At 39.5% G+C, this 17,909-nt stretch overlaps 1 protein-coding gene across 3 annotated transcripts in view; it reads left to right on the top strand.

Annotated features, from left to right (window-relative positions):
* Positions 1 to 5,781: 5,781 nt before the first annotated feature.
* Positions 5,782 to 17,909, top strand: part of SSTR5 (somatostatin receptor 5) — a 27,584-nt gene continuing 15,456 nt past the window's right edge. The window contains exons 1-2 of one of the 3 annotated variants that reach the window (XM_069108633.1): positions 5,782 to 6,237; positions 12,972 to 13,034. The gene's annotated coding sequence lies outside the window, so the exon portion shown is untranslated. The remainder of the gene's footprint in view (positions 6,238 to 12,971; positions 13,035 to 17,909) is intronic. The other 2 variants (XM_069108625.1, XM_069108635.1) reach the window with 2 other exon arrangements.

Raw genomic sequence — 17,909 nt, forward strand, 5'->3', positions numbered from 1 at the left:
GCCACTGAAGGATTTTGAGTAATGGAGGAGCCACAGGGCCAGATTGTGGCATAAGAAAGATTGTTCTAACAGGAGTGTGAAGAATGGAATGAGAGACTGGAGGCAGCGAGACCAGTGAGGCTATTCCAATAGTACATATGGATAGATGGCAAAGTAGGCCTATACCAGGGTGGCAGGAGTGGGAACTGAGAGGCAGCCCATGGTTCTCCCTTTGTTCTTTAGTTTTATCTTTGCTGCTCTTCCTGGCACCACTCAGACCTCTGGGAGATTCTCTCCAGCTTCCTCCTCTCTGTTCCTTGGAAATAGACTAATCTACAGTTAGGCTGTGTCTGTGCAGGGCAATTCTCTATTAAATGTGTTGTTGTTCACTTGTTTCAGTCGTGTCTGACTCTTTATGACCCCATTTTGGGGTTTTCTTGGCAAAGATATTGGAATGGCTTGCAATTTCTTTCTCAAGCTCATTTTTACCTGAGGCAAATAGGGTTAAGTGACTTGCCCAGGGTCACACAACCAACAAGTGTCTGAGTCTAGATTTGAACTCGGGAAGATGAGTCTTCCTTCCCAGAACTTCATCCACTCTGCCACCTAGCTGCCCCTCTAAATTCCTTACTAGGTATAAACTTCTTAATATCAGGGAAGTTGCCTTTTGATATTAATAGTTACTTTCTCAGGACTTTAAAGCCTGTTTCATGGTCATAGAATCACTGTGAAGGAAGCATAGCAGGGAGTATTATTCCAATTTTATAAATGGGGAAGCAGTATCTGAGAAGAGAAGTAGCTAAGGTCAGATTTTTCTAGTTAGTGATAGATACAGTAAGAGCTAGAACTCCCGGCTCCTATTCCAGCTCCCTTTCCACTACCCATCATTGCCTCTCAGTCACTCTGGGATGTTTCTGAGGACCAGCCTCTACCTTTGATGTGGTAGAGGACTCAGTGAATGCTTATCACTACGCAGAGTGATACAGGCATAACATTTAGAACTGTAGGAGACCTCAGACTCAAATGTCTCATTTTATAGGTGAGGAAATTGTATTCTAGAGTGTGAATTAACTTGTCCAAGGTCATGTAAGTAGTAATAGGAACAGTATTAAAACTTAGGACTTCTCATTCTAAATACACTGTTCTTTCCAGGCCAAATCAAGTGATTTTCCTAGTAGTAGAATGGGTGGGAAACAGAATTTCTGATATTGTTCCTCCCCTCCCCTCCCCACATTTTGTACTTCCTTCCACATAATCCTGCAATATAACTCCAGGGATAGGAACACATTTTGTAAATATACCTAGAGAGCTGTGTAAATATAAGAGGTGGTTATTCTTCTGTCTCCTCCCTCCCACTCTTCCTTCACCAAGTACTTAGCTCTGTGTATAAGAGATGTTCAGTTATGGTTCATAGTCATAGGGCTTTGCCTAGTGGTTGTCAATACAAGTTGAGACATTGTCATCTTGGTCAGGAGGAAGTGATCACAGAGAAGGAATGTGAAGATTCTTTTGAAAAGAGTTAGTGCTCATTACTGCCTGAATTTCAAAACTTGAAGTTAGAAGAGTTAAACAATGGTGATTTTTGAAAATTTTAGAGTATTATACTCTGATTGCAAAGCAACAAAGGTGGACTACTCAACTCCCTGCAGTGAAAGACTCATTAAGCAAGATGGCATCCTAAGTGTTCAATGAATAACAGAGTAGAAAAAAACATCTGAAGCATTCTAACCCAAATTGGTGGGGCAGCTAGAGTGCCCAACCTGGAAGCAGGAAGACTCATCTTCCTGAGTTCAAATCCAGCCTCAGATATTTAACAGCTCTGTGACCCTGGGCATGTCACTTAACCGTTTGTCTTAGTTTCCTCATTTGTAAAATGAGCTAGAGAAGAAAATGGCAAACTAATCCAGTATCTTTGCCAAGAAAACCCCAAATGGGCCACAGAGTCAGATATGACTGAAACAATTGAACAGCAGCAATAACAAACAGTAACAAAAGTCCAATTGGTAGCTGAACAGTAGCCCCCTTTACAGTATGCCTGACAAGTGGCCATCCTGTAGCTTTGGTTTGGAGCCTTCCATGAGCAGACAACTCTCTGTCTCTGGGGGTGGCTCACTTGACTTTGAAATAGCACTAATTATTAAATCTTTTTTCTAGACTTCAAACCCAAATCTACCTCTTTGTAAACTATAAACATGGCTTTTAGTTCTGCCTCCCAGGGCCAAGAAGAACAAATCTAATCCTTCTTCTCCTTTGTTGTGGTTGTCCAGTTGTGTCTGAAGAGTCACAACTCCATACGGTTGATTTTTTTTTTTGGCAAAGATACTGGAGTTTTTTTTGCCATTTCCTTTTTATCCTACTTTATAGCTCTTTAAATATTTGAATATAGCAATCATCTCTCCCTTAGGTATTCTTTTCACCATGTTACCATTTTATTAGGTATTAGAAGTTTTAAGTAGTAAATGTACAAATTAACTTTGATAGACAAGCAAATGTATTCCATCTGTGTATCCATATTTCTATCTATCTATCTCTTTAGTTAGCTATATTGATTCCCCCATGGCTCTAGTCATGCCTATTCAGGCCCTGAAACTACTTTATATTTATTTTAAATATATTTCTATATACTTACATGTGTATGTTTGAGAGGCAGGAAGATAACAGAAGAAAGAAAAATTACCTTGGAGGCAATGGACCGAGGTTCACACCTTGCCTCTCCAACTATCCCCTTTCACTTGGGCGAAAGCCAAGTTGCTTCAGTTCTGTAGATGAAGGCCTTAGTTTTCCCATCTGTATGTAATGGAGGGAGTACTAGCTACCAAGAGCCCAGTCCTGAGATCATAATGTACCACACTGATATTTACTGAACTTATTTCTTTTTTTAATTAAAATTATTATTTATTTTCAACATTTTATATTTAAAAAAATTTTTATGTTCAAATTCTCTCCTCCCTCCCATATCATCCTACACCCACCGAGAAGATAAGAAATAGGATATCAATTATACATGTGAAAACATGTAAAACATAGGTGAGCCTGTTCCTTAAAATTTGTGATGATGTGGAATGGAGGGGCCCAAGAACATGTAAATGTTCTGTGACTGCTTCTGGTCTGTTTACTGAATAATGAAGAAAATACCTTGGTTGGTTGCTGAGCCAGAACTAATTGGGAATGCATACAAAAGGTCTATTGGAGAAATTCCCTTTTCTTTCATCTGGTCACAAGATATAAGGACAATTCTGAGCTCTGGAGGACCAATGGGGACTAGGATCCTCTTCTCTCCACTAGACTGTCCCAAGGGTTCATAGCCTCCCAGAAAAGCCTGTGTCTGGTATGGTACCATATTTTTGTATCTTTTTTTCTTGATACAGGGCCTTGTGAGATTTTAAAATGGTGGGGGAACAGAGATTCTGGGTAGAAATCTGTACCAAAGTTCGCCTGCAGCTGAGTAAGGGGCACTGTTGTAGCTCTGGGGAAAGTGCCTGCATGACACAACCAGCAGAACATCAACCCAGTAACCCAGACATTGGGTCCTACAGGAAAGGAATGACTCATTTGGTGGCCAGGCTACATTTGGAAGTGAACTTGGTGAGGTGACTGCTTTGTAGCAATTACTTTAGTAAGTTTGAGCTCACTCAACCCAGAGACTGAAGTAATAGAAGCTGGAGAGTGAATTCCCAGTTTGGGGGATGCTTTTGTACTTAGGTTCTTGCTTTATCTTCTCAGTAAATATCACTTTGTAAAAGTTGATTTGGGTTAACCAATGATATCAATAATATTAAGGAAATATTAACTGCCACTGGTCATTTATATTTTGTGGGAACACACCAGAATAGCATAAAAATATCTCCCCATCCCTTAGGGATGACCTTTAAGGGGGATATATAGCCTTAGTATGGGGACCTGACCTGCCAGTCAAAGTATAAATTCATATAAGGACCCTGAGAATTTATGTAGGCTACATGTGAATTGAAGAGATTGAATTAAATGCCCTCTAAATCTATGACCCTATGATGTGATGAATGAATGAGATGATGCCTTACCCATAGGCTTTTTCCTGACTGTGTTAAATGTAGGATTGAGTTTTCCCCAAGCCCACTGGAGAGAAGGTATTAAGGGAGAAATAAAACTGACCAATAGAACTGACCCCTTCCTGGGGCAGGGTGAAGGGGGCAGGGAGCCAGCAGTCCCAGTCTAGCAGAACCACTTGAGACTCCAGGGAGAAGTAGACAGTAGTTTCCCATTCACTCTAGATTCTTTTCTCCTTCTAGGCCTCGAGGCCATGTTTTATAAGCTTAGATGTTTGTATTGGAGTTTGTGTTTGGCACCTGGGGCTCTTTATAACCTGGCCCCTTCATCCATTTTCAGTATTTTTACACTTTGCTTTCCTGCATGAATAAACCATTTCCATTGGTGTACTTTGTGTGATACACATGATAGTTCAGCCCCCTTCTCTGTGCATTTGTCCTTCATGCCTCCTCACCTCCTCCTCCAAGTTGCCCTGACTTCCTGCAAGACTCAGTTCAAATCCCATTTTCTGCAGGACACCTTTCCTAGTCCACCCGGGTGCCAACACCTTCCAGTCTTAGATTCATTCTAGCTGTTTTGTATTTCTTTTGTATGTACTTTGTTATTTACAGGTTGTCTGTCTCATTAGAACACAAGCTCCCTATTTGTGTCATTGTATCCACAGCTTAATTTTATGTTGGGCATATAGTAAGAAATTATTTAACAGCTTAAGAAATACTTGTGGATGGGGTGGCTAGGTGGCACAGTGAATAGAGCACAGCCCTGGAGTCAGGAAGACCTGAGTTCAAATGTGGCCTCAGACACTTAACACAAAATTAGCTGTGTGACCTTGGGCAAGTCACTTAACTCCAATTGCCCTACCTTTTCCCCTCCAAAAAGCAAAAACACCCCCAAAAACAAAATACCCAAAACCAAAAAGAAATACGTGTGGACTAACTGCATACATATATGTGCAAATATGAGTATGTCAGTATGAATGTGTTGGTGTGAGGTGTGTTTGTGAATGTGCCTAGTCGAATCTCTAAGAGAATGTGTCTGTGTGCACTTATAAGTGTGTGTTTAAAATGGTGTTCATCTATGAGTGTGTGAGATCACACGTGTGCATGTAAGGGTCAGTTACAGAGTGTAATCATCCCCTTCTTTCTAGCCACCTCCTTCACCACCCAAGACACCACTAGGGAGAGCATCTGTATGCCTGAAAGTCTGGGAGTGGGTGCTCATGAGAATGTGTAAATGTTTGTCCAAGCGGGATGAGTGTGAATTGAAGAGCTACTTCAGGGTACACAGATGTGCCTGGAAATTGGTGCCTGCGGTAATGTTATGGTGGTGGCATGTGTGAAAGAAAGTGTGTCCACACCACACCATTAGCCTAACATCACATGCCTGTTTAGGGTTGCCTTGTACGCTTAGCTTTTCATCCAGAGCCAGAGCCAGAGCAAGAGCAAGGTTCAGCCAACTCTACAAGCTCTCTTAGACAGCTCTGCAGGCACGGCTAGTCCCCTCTAGGGAACCCAGCCTGCCTGTGAGTGAGTGTGTGTGGGGGGGTTATGTGTGTGTGTGTGGGCGCGTGTGTGTGTGTATGTGTGTGTGTGCGCGCGCGCGCTTGTAGGCATACATACATAGGCATACATACCTGCTCGGGTGTGGAGATGAGAAAGCAGGTGTAGGCGCAACAGGAGGTGGCTTGATTTGAGTGAGGCAGGATAGCACCCTGGCCAGGGGGGTGTTGAGTGGTGGGGAGGGTAGGTTCCGGAGCTGTTCCCAGAGCCCACCCTCTGCCACCAGAGCCACAGGCCATCAGTCCATTCTAATTCCCCCCACCCCCTTCCCAAAGGCAGCGCTGCGGCGCACACGCCACTAGGAGCCACGCTTCCTGAAAAGGAGCTGCCTTAGCTCCCTCCCCCAGTCTCTCCCCCCTTTTTGTTCTCCCCCTGTACCCTCCTTCTCTCCCAACACATCTCCGTTATAAACCGAGAGAACCAGGAGTCTCCAGAGCAGAACTCAGCTAGCCTAACCCTGCAGCTGCGAGGGGAGCGCCAGCCTCGACACCTTGCCATCTGCCTGTGGACCCAGGAATCCTGGAGCCTGCAGAGCTCTGGAGCACCCAGTCCAGCCCAGGGGCCACTAAAGCACCATTCCCTCGGGGACAGCGACTGGCCGGCAAGTTCAGGCAAGTGCTTTGGATCCTTGCTGACAGCCTGAACTACTCATCATTCAACCTCTCTTTCTAAGGTGAACTGTTTGCCTCTCAATCCCTTTGCATACCTCACCCACGTTCCTCCCGCGTCCCTTTGGGTCTCTTTACATATCCTTCTGCCTCTGCTTCTCCTGTTACCATTCTGTCTCTTTCCTCCAGCCCCCTTGTCTCCCTGGATCCCCTTTCCTCCTTTCTTGCTCTTTCTTCCTCCTCTTTTCTTTCCCCTTTTTCTATTTCCATTCCCCTTTCAATGTTTTATTAGCCTGGCTCCTGGCCAAGCCTTCCTGTCTCTGTGTTTTCCTAGGGGGGGCAAAGCCCAGGGTTTGAAGCCTAGTTCCCAGAGCTGTGACAGCTTGCTCCAGTCATCTCCATCTTCCAGTATCTGGAGAGGCCATCTAAGATATATAGGGAGTTCACCTGAACTTTTTTGGAAGTAAGAAAAATATTGATTGTTTACCGCTCTGGAAGCCCAAGCTAAGGGTGTTGGAAGAATGTGCTTTCCCTTTTCCAACTCCACTTCACAACGCCTCCCACCCATACCCGTCCCCAATACCCCCATCCACCTGCGCCTTTTGCGTGTGGAGCAGGTGGTTTTAAAGGACACCAAGGCAAACGGGTGGGGGCGAGTTTTGGGGCCAGTGTTGGAAGTGATTGCAACTCTAATGAGGGGGGAATTTTCTTGGAGAGGGGACAGGCATGAGGGCAGGAGCAAAACTGAAGACGAAAGAGGATTTGTGTGCGGGATTCTAGAAGGGTACAAAGTTAAAGGGGGGTAGGGAGAGAGAGAGAGACAGACAGACAGACAGAAACAGAGAGACAGAGACAGACAAGAGCGGAAGAGAGAAGAGGGGGAGAGGGGGGAGAGACAGAGAGAGAGACAGACAGACAGAGAGAGGGAGACAGACAGAGACAGAAAGACAGAGAGAGACACAGAGAGACAGAGAGAGACACAGAGACAGACATGCTGAGGGCTGGAGGCTGGGGGCTCTAACTTGAGATCTTGCTGCTAAAAGCTCCTTTCCTGGATTTGCTTCATTTCCATCTCCCTGAGACGTGCTCTTGCCTGTGAACAGTGTTAAGCTAGCCAGCTAGCAGGAAGACTGAGGGTATTTTGAGGTAGAGGAGGGAGACTGGAAGAGGTTATGAGGAATCTGCACAGGGGTCTATAATTCTATGGGGATACATAAAGATGGTGCAGCCGATGGGCGGGAGGGTCTGAGGACCAGAGTTCAAATGCCAACACTGCTATTCACTGTCTGGCTAATTTTGGACAAATCTGTTTTTTTTTCTTTTTTTTCCTGAGGTTTCTTCACCTGTAAAATGACAAGTGGAAGAGGTTGGACTAGATGATCTCAGAGGTTCCTTCTAGTTCTAAATCCTGTGAAAAGAGGATTATCTACATTATGGATTAATGGCATAATATAATTTCATTTTATATTATACCTTTTGAGTGTGTTTGTTGCATGCTTCTGTTGACTCTATGAAAGCACAGGCCAGCCTCCTTTCTCCTTTCTTCCTACCCCTACCTGCCCACACCCACGCAGCATACACTTAATAAGGGTTTGGCAAGCTGGATTGAAAATGAGTTTCACTTCTAACTCGTTGAATATTAGCTAGAGAACCAGTATAGGTTTAAAGGTGAGATTTTGATAGCATGGAATAGAATGACCATGATAGAGAATATGTTTCAGAGATCTTTTCCTTTTTATAGAAAAGGCCACCAAGGAGGGTTAGAGAGGAGGAAAGGAATTACCCAAGGCCTCCAGAGAAGCTAGACATCAGGTCTCCTGACTGCCACTTCAGTGTTTTTTTCTACTATAATATTCTATATTCCTTTTCCTTCCTTTTATCTCCTCTTCTCTTTCCCTCTCCTCCTTCTAACTCTTTCTCTTCTCCTACCCTCCTTCTCTCTTTCCTCTGCCTTCCTCTCCTTCTTTGCCTGGTCCTCTTCTCCCTTTTCTCTCTCACCTTTTTCTCCCTTTTGAGTCCTTTACTTCCCTTCTTTTCTCCCTCTTCTTCCATCCCTTCTTCTCTCCATGTTCTTCTTTGTTCTTGCATCCATCCCTCTGTCACCTTCCCCATCCCTTTTCCTCCATTTCTGCATCCCTTTTCTATCTCTTCTTTTTCCTCCCTCCTCTTTTCCTTCCTATTCTTTCCACACTCTTTCTTCATTCTCTCTCCTCTCTCCCATCCTTCTCTATCCATTTTCCATCTATCCCGATCAATCCCCTGACTTTTCTAATCCTGACCTTCCCTTATCCCCTCTCTTTCTGCTCTTCTCACTTGGAGCCTCCTCTGTGTCTTGCCAGTAGTCTCAACCAGTTGATTTGTTGATTTATCATCTCGTTTGGGGGCTTAAGGCATATGTTATTTTGTATTATTATGGTCTTTCTAATTTGTTGTTTATCTAGCTCTTTTGCAAACTCTCTTAGGACAGGGGCAAGTATGGTGTCCTAGATCTCTTTGGTGTACCCCACAGGGCTCAGTAGTGATGTATGTAGTGGGCACTTGCTGCTTGCCCATGTACTAAATAGTTTCCTACTGCTGGCACCTGCCTATGATAGAAGCATTGCTCTGTGCTTCCAGTGTTTGTTGGTGAGGCTGGCAGTTCGGAATTATTAGCATGGGTCGATTTTTACCTGACTAGAATTTCTCATTTGGACCATTCTGAAGTGCCAGAGATGTATTTATCAGACTGCTGAGGAGAGATGTAATTGTGAACAATGATTATCATCACTCTTTACCATGAATTCTCAGAAAAAACAGTGTTTAGGCTTTCTCAGCATGTGTTGTTAGGCTTTCTGTTGTCTTTATTCTTATTTTCCCCAATTTTTAAGCATTTTTGTTTAAAGTTTTAGTTCCAAATTTTATCCCTCTCCCCATGGTAAATAATCAGATATAGGTTATACATGTGCAATTATGTAAAACATTTCCATATTATTCATTTTGTAGAAGACGACTCAAAAGAAAGAAAATTAAAGAAAGTGAAAAATAGCATGCTTCAGTCTGTATTCAATCAATATCAGTTCTTTCTCTGGAGGTGAATAGTATGCTTCAACATTAGTCTTTTGGGATTGTCTTGGATTATTGTATTGATGAGAATAGCTAACTCATTCACAGTTCTTCATCAAACAATATTGCTGTTACTGTGTACAATGTCCTCCTGGTTCTGTTCACTTCACTATGCATCAGTTCATGTAAGTCCAGATTTATCTGAAATCATCCTGCTTGTCATTTCTATATAGAGCAATAATATTCTATTACAATCATATTGATTGGCACCCCTTTAATTTCCAATTCTTAGCCACCACAAAAAGAGTTACTCTAAGTATTTTTGTACACATAGGTCCCTTTTCCCTCTTTTTGGATGTCTTCAGAATAGAGACCTAGCAGTGTTATTGCTGGATAAAAGTTTGATCAAAGTTTGGATGCACAGTTTTATAGCCTTTTGGGAACAGTTCCAAATGCTCTCCAGAATGGTTGGATCAGTTCACAACTTCACCAACAGTGCATTATTGTCTCAATTTCCCCACATCCCCTCCAATATTTAACATTTTCCTTTTTTTAAATATTAGCCACTCTGATAGATATGAGGTGATACCTCAGAGTTGTAATTTGCATTTACCTGATCAATAATAATTTAGAACATTTTTATATGACTAATGATAACTTTTATTTCTTCTTCTGAAAACTGTCTGTTCACATCCTTTGACCATTTATCAATTGGGGAATGACTTGTATTTTTATAAATTTTAACTTAGTTTCCATATATTTGAGAAATGAGGTCTTTATTAGAAATACTTGTTGAAAAATTTCCCCAGTTTTTTACTTTCCTCATAATTTTGGCTGCATTTGTTTTGTTTGTGCAAAAATATAAATTTTTACATAATCAAAATGTTTTATTTTACATTTTGTAATGCTCTCTTTATCTTTTTTGGCCCTAAATTATTCCCTTATCCATAAATCTGACAGATAAACTATTCCATGCTCTCTTAATTTGCTTATGGTATCACCCTTTATGTGTAAGTCATATACCCATTTTGACCTTATCTTGATATGTTATGTGAGTTGTTGGTCTATACCAGGGGTGGAGAACCAGTGGCCTTGAGGGCCTATGGGGTCACATGTGACCTCAAGGCCACTGGTTCCCCACTCCTGATCTATACCTAGTTTAGGCCATTCTCTTTTCCGGTTTTCCCAGCAGATTTTGTCAAATAATGAGTTTTTGTTCCAAAAACTTGGATCTTTGGGTTTATCATATACTAGATTACTGTGATCATTTACTATAATGTAATTTGTAGCTAATCTATTCCATTGATCTGCCACTGTATTTCTTAGCCAGTACTAGGTTATTTTGACAATTACCACTTTATAATATAGTTTCAGGTTTGGTAAGGCTAGACCACCTTTCACATTTCATTTTAATTTCTCTTGATATCCTTCAGTTTTTGTTCTTACAGATGAACTTTGTTATCATTTTTTCTAGCTCTATAAAATAGTTTTTTGATAGTTTGATTGGTATGCCACTGAATAAATAGATTAATTTAGGTAGGATTGTCATTTTTATTATATTGGCTCAGCCTACTCCATGAACAATTAATATTTTTCCAATTATTTGAATATGACTTTATTTGTGTGAAAAATGTTTTATTCTTGTGTTCATATAGTTCCTGGGTTTGTCTTGGCAGGTAGACACCCAAGTATTTTATGTTGTCTACAGTTATTTTAGATGAAAATTCTATTTCTATATCTTGCTGCTGGATTTTGTTGGTAATATATAGAAATGCTGATGATTTATGTGTGTTTATTTTGTATCCTGCAAATTTGCTAAAATTGTTAGTAATTTCAAGACTTTTTTAGTTGATTCTCTAGGATATTCTAAATATAACATCATATCATCTGCAAAGAGTTATAATTGTGTTTTCTCATTGCCTGTTTTAATTCTTTTCATTTCTTTTTTCTTCTCATATTGCTATAGCTAATATTTCTAGTACAATATTAAATAATAGATGCGGTAATGGGCATCCTTGTTTCGTCCATCTGTTGATAAGTTCCTAGCTTATCTCCATTACAGATAATGCTTGCTAATGATTTTAGATAAATATTGCTTATCATTTATAAAGATAAGCTCTATTTATTCCTGTGTTCTCTGGTGTTTTAAATAGGAATAGGTGTATTTTATTTAAGGCTTTTTCTGCATCTATTGTGATAATGATATGATTTCAGTTGGTTTTGTTTTTTATACAGTTATTTCGATAGTTTTCCTAATATTGAACCACCCCTACATTCATGTATAAATCATAATGTATGATCCTTATGATATATTGCTATAATCTCTTTTCTCATATTTTATTTAAAATTTTGCATCAATATTCATTAGGGAAATTGGTCTATAATTTTCTTTCTCTGTTTTGGCTCTTACTGGTTTGGGTATAAGCACCATATTTGTGTTGTAAAAGGAATTTGGTAGGACTCCTTCATCAATTTTTCCAAATAATTTATATAGTACTGTAATTAAGTGTTCTTTGCATGTTTGGTAGAATTCACTAGTGAATCCATCTCGTCCTGGGAATTTTTTTCTTAGGAAGTTCATTGATGACTTGTTTAATTTGTTTTTCTACTATTGGGTTATTTGAGTATTTTGTTTCTTCTTCTGTTAATCTGGCTAATTAACATTTTTGTAGATATTCATCTATTTAATTTATATTGTCAAATTTATTTTCATATAATTGGGCAAAATAACTCCTAACAATTGTCTTATTTACTCTTCATTGGTGATGAGTTCACCTCTTTCATTTTTGATACTAGTGATTTGGTTTTCTCAAATTAACTAATGATTTATCTATTTTATTGGTTTTTCTATAAAACCAGCTTCAAGTTTTATTTATTAGTTGAATAATTATTTTTACTTTCAATTTTATTAATGTCTCCTTTGATTTTAAGGATTTTCAATTTGATGCTTAATTGGGGATTTTTAGTTTGTTCTTTTTCTAGTTTTTTTAGTTGCATGTCCAATTCATTGATCTGCTTTTCCTCTATTTTATTGATGCAAAAAATTAGACATAAAAATTTTTCCCTAAGTAACACTTTGGCTGCATCCCATGATTTTTGGTATTTTGTTTCATTGTTGTAATTTTCTTTAATGAAATTATCGATTGTGTCTATGATTTGTTCTTTGACCCACTTGCTTTTTAAGATTAGATTATTTAATTTCCAATTAATTTTTACTTTTGGTTTCCATTGTCCAATATTGGATGTAATTTTTATTACATTATGATCTGAAAAGGATGCATTTACTATATCTGCTTTTTCTGTATTTGGTTGTAAGGTTTTTATGTACTAATACATGGTTTATTTTTGTGTAGGTGCTATGTACTGCTGAGAAAAGGGTATATTCCTTTCTATTCCCATTCATTTTTCTCTAGAGGTCTATCATGTTTATTTTTTCCAGAATTTTATTCACCTCTTTAAACTTCTTTCTTGTTTATTTTTTGGTTAGATTTATTTAGATCTAAGAGGGGAAAGTTGAGGTTCCCAATTAGTATAATTTTATTATCCATTTCTTCCTGTCACTCATTCAACATCTTCAAAAATTTAGATGCTATACCATTTGGTACATATGTGTTTAGTATTATATAATATATTATTATTGTGTATTATAACTTAATTGTCTTTCAGCAAGATATTGTTCCCTTTTTATCTCTTTTGATTAGGTCAACTTTTGCTTTGTCTAAAGTTGTGATTGCTACCTCTGCTTTCTTTGCTTTAGCTGAAATATGTCACCTTCCTGATGCCATGATCCTTTTCAAGAATTCAGGATAAACAACAACCTGTGAGTAGTATGGCCTCCCCCACTGGGTACCCAACTGGCCAGTTCCAGTTGAGCAATGAAGCTCCTTCCTTTCTTTTTCCTTTCCCCTTCCTTTCCCCTTAACTTCCCTTCCTTTCCCTTTTCCCTTTCCCTTTTCTCCTTCCTCTGTCCACAAAGGGTATCATACCCTTTCCTGTGGGTGCTCTGCCCAAAGGAATGTAAATTTTGATCTCTGAAACCTCAAAATATATGTTTAAATTTATGGGCTAGATTTCTTTCTTAAAGACCATTCTCTTGTGGTTGACCAATAATAGTCCCAGCTCAAGCCCCATTTAGTGGTCATGTTGCTAGCTCAGAGTGAATGTAAATAATAATTGTTTCTGTTTTGGCCAGAAACTTGGAGGGTTTTCCCCTCTCAGCTTGATTATTATTATTTTTTTGACTAGGTAAAAGAGGCCATTCTTTGTCTCATTTCTAACCTAGCCTTAATCACTGAATGGGTATTGCCTCAGTCAAACTGAGACCTGGGAAAGACCTTAGCTTAAAAAGGCCGAGGTCTCCCACTGAATCTAGGGCCATTGCCAGTTGCTCTGATTTATATCTTGCTGTTGGACTGAGATAGCTCTGGAGAAGAAAGTAAGGCTAGTGACTTGGCACAGTTCTCTCTCACTTAAATCCAATTTGCTTGCAGGGCATGGCATCACCTTCCTGATGCCATGGTCCTCTTCCAGAATGAAGGACAAACAATAACAAACAAGTTGAAGCACAATAGATTCTGCTCCACCCCCTTACCTTTACCCTGTGTGTACCTCTCTGCTTCAAAAATGTTTCTTTAAAACAACATGTTGTAGGATTCTGGTTTTTAATCTATTCTGCTAGCTGCTTTTGTTTTATTAATGAGTTCATCTCATTCACATTTATAGTTATGGTAACTAACTGTGTATTTCCCTCCATGCTATTTTTTCACTTGTCCCCTGCACTCCCAGACTCCTTCCTTTCCCTCCCTGTGTTTTCTTTCTGATCACCTCTTCATTAATATATCCTCCCTTTTATCAGTCCCCTTTCCCCCCTTTATTATTCCCATCCCTTTTTACTTCCTTATAGTATAAGAGAGATTTGAGTGTCTATGTTATTACCTCTTTGAACCAATTTTGATGGGAGTTAGGTTTAAGTTTTGCCCATCATTCCCTGCCCCCAGGCTTCCCTTCCATTATATCTTTTATGTGGGATAATTTATCCCATTCAATCTCCCCCTCCTTCTTCCAGCACAATTTTCTTTCTCACCCCATTATTTATATTTTGGGGGTACCATCTGATCAAAGTCACCTTATATCTATATCTTCTATCTACATATACACCTTCTAAATGCTCTTATAGTAATAAAGTTGTAAAGTTACAAATATTATCTTGCCATATAGAAATATAAATAGTTTAACCTTATTGAATTTCTTATGTTTTCTCTTCCTTGTTCCTTTCTTACCTTTTTATGTTTCCCTTGGAGTCTTCTTTTAGGAAGTCAATTTTTTTATTCAGTTCTGGTTTTTAATTAGAAATGTTGAAAGCCCTTTATCTCATTAAATGTTCATTAATGTTGAAACTGCCAAATCCTGATTAATCCTGACTGTAGATCCACAATATTTGAATTATTTCTTTTTGGCTGCTTGCAATACTTTCTCCTTGATCTATGAGTTCTGGAATTTGGCTATGATGTTCCAGAGTTTTGATTTTGGGATCTGTTCCAGGTGGTGATCAGTGTATTCTTTCAATTTCTATTTTGCCCTCTGGTTCTAATTTTTTCTTTGATAATTTCTTGAAAGATGTTGTCCAGGCTTTTTTTCTTTCTTTCTTTTTTTTTTTTGATCATGGCTTTCAGGTAGTCTAATAATTCTTATCTTATTTCTCCTGGATCTATTTTCTAGGTCAGTTATTTTTCCAGTGAGAAATTTCATATTTTCTTCTATTTTTTTTTACTTTTTTGACTTTTGTTTGATATCTTGATGTCTCATAGCACCATTAGTTTCTATTTCTTCAATTTTAATTTTTAAGGAATTATTTTCTTCAGTGAGCTTTTGTATTTCATTTTCCATTTGGCCACAACTCCCAGGAACATCATAGCTAAATTCCAGAGCTCATAGATCAGGGAAAATGCTCTTCCTCTCTTTAAGTTCAATGTATGTGATGCTGGCATGTTATTTGTAATAATCATAATGTTAATAACTCATTAGAGGTAGTGTGTGGCTCAGCCTTTGAATTAGAAAAGCCTGAGTACAAGGTTTACCTCTGATACAAACTAATTATGTGACCATAGGCAAGCTACTTATGGATTCCAAAATTTGCAGTTGGAAGGAACCTTAGAGGTCATCTAGTCCAAACCTTATTTTGCAGATGATGACACTGAGGCTCAGAGATGTTAAATGCCTTGTCTAGGGTTGTACAGCTAGGTAGTGGGTCAGTATTTAAGCCCATGTCTTCCTGACTCCAAATCTAGAACTCTGTCTACGACACCATCTTAATGTCTCAATTCCCTACCTCCTTTCACCCCTACTTCTTTCAGTCCTTTATAACCTATAGACCAATTGCCATAGTATATATGTGGAAGGATTTTCCACACTGGGAGTACTCCATATCAGAAAACAAACAACTCAGATTTGTTTACTGATAAAAGCACTTTCCTCAGCAACAACCTCAAGATAGTCAGGCAGTGCTATTTTCCCTAATTCACACATGAGAAAAAAGGCTCTGTTAATAATATGCATGGGCTATGTATTGTTTCTCAGGGGTCAGATAGGAAGGGATACTGCTAGCCCCTGCTTATGAGCACATAGCTGTCATAAGGATGAATGGGGTGCTTAGAAAGCATGTTGAGTCTCAGGAGAAGAAGGGTAGTTGTGAACCCATAATATCTGAGCAGAAACTTGGGTTGGTACTGGTGCATGATAGAGTAGAAAGAAGCCTAGATTTGAACTCAGTGGACCTAGGTTCAAATCCCTGCTCTGCTACTTACTGTCTGGGTGGCCATGGGGAAGTCATTTCTATGATGTGGTCCTCAGTTTTCTCATCTGCAAAATGAAGGGGTTGGATTGGACTATTCTTAGGTTCCTTTTAGTTCTAACATCTGTGATCCTATGGTACTTAGCCTCTATGGTCAATAAACTAGACCAGACCTCAAGGAATTGTTCTAAGGCCTTCCTAGAAAAAAAATACTCCTTCCTAGTTTTCCCTAATTTGAGTGGGAAAAAGGAAAGAAGAATAGAAGGGGAAAGGAGGGGAGAAGAGAGGAAAAGAAAGACAAGGAAGGAAAGGAGAGACAAAGATAGATTTGACTCTGTGAGAAGAGACAAGTCAAACAGATGGGCAGGCAGCTGAGAAAAAAAAGTAAGAGAATTTTTGTATTACAGAGTGAGAGAGATGTTAACTAAGGAGACAGCCTAAGGAAATAGGATGGATTTAAGAGTACCAACTTCAGCACTAGTTGAATAAATGATGAGAAAGGGAGAAAATCCTGCTTTCACTGTAGCTTTGTGCTTGCACTAGGTGGCCTTGTTTGTTGAATGAATCAAAGAGATGATGAAACTTGAACTGAATTTACAAGAGAGAAAAGATGTTTTCTGAGCCCTGACTTACTGCTCAGTCTTTAAATTCAGTTGAACAAATATAAAATATGATCCTGCATGCAAACATGGTGCTGAGTGCTTCAGGGAATAGGAAAGGGACACCCTCACTGTCCTTAAGGAGCTCATGACCTGATAGGGATAGGCAGAACACACATGATGAATAGAGGGTTTTGGAGTATGGTGACCTAGGTTCAAATTCTAGGTCTACAACTTATTATTTGTACAATGACCAAGAAAGTCCTTTCTTCTCTCTGTGCTTTAGTTTCCTCATTTGCAAAATAAAGGGATTCCAGAAGATGATGTTCAAGGTCCCTTTCAAGTTCAAATTTCATGGTCCTATGAATTAACAATACAGGTCAGAGGTGTTAAATGAATGGATGGGTAGTACTGATGATGGTACCTGGAGGGAGAGACTGTGGGAGAAAGCTTTATAGGTAAGATAGAATTAGGGCTTGGCCTTTGAGGATCGGTAGAATTTCCATAGTTGGAAAGGAGAGGAAGGGGAGGGAATTCCAGTTCCAGGTACAAAGAATAATGTGAACAAAGGTATGGATGATGGAAACATATGCTTTGGGATATAGATACAGAGACCAGGTTGGATGGCACAGAGGATTTGGATTGGAGGGCAGTAGAGGAGAAGATTGTGAAATTGGAGTGGCACCAGTGAATCTTAGATCTTGGATACCAGGCTAGAGGGGTCTGGACTTGATCACATAAACAATGGGGAATCACTGAATTTCTGAGCAAGGCTTGGAACTGTACATTTTTACTAAGGAAGGAATAGCTTAAACAGGCTATGTGGGATGAATTAGAGGGTAGAGGAAGGGCTAGCTGGAAGACCTATAAGGAAGTGATTGCAACAGCCCAGACAGATTATAAAGCCTGGAATTGGGGTGGTGGCAAGTGAGAATGGAGAGGAGAATTCAGAAACAAGAGATGTTGTGAAGGAAGAGCTAACATTACCTGGTGATTGGGGCTGGTTGGGAGGGGAAGAAGGAAAAATAAGAGGCAGAGAGCTCTTGATGACAACTATTTTGAGCCCTAAGTGACTAGATGGATAGTAGTATTGATGGACATCAGGAATTCCTAAAGGAAAGTTGATAGGGGGAAAGTGAAGAATTCAATTTTGTGTGTTTAGTATGGAGTGACGGCAGGGGTTATAGGTGAAGATTTCCAGCAGGGAGTTGGTATATGGAAATAGAACTCAAGGTACTGTGGGCATTGTGAGATATCTATCTATCTATCTATCTATCTATCTATCTATCTATCTATCTATCTATCT

The sequence above is a fragment of the Petaurus breviceps genome, unplaced genomic scaffold (genome assembly GCF_028583685.1).
Source record: "Petaurus breviceps papuanus isolate PSGF00001 unplaced genomic scaffold, PetGlider_PUasm1.0 138, whole genome shotgun sequence".
Taxonomy (NCBI): Eukaryota; Metazoa; Chordata; class Mammalia; order Diprotodontia; family Petauridae; genus Petaurus; species Petaurus breviceps.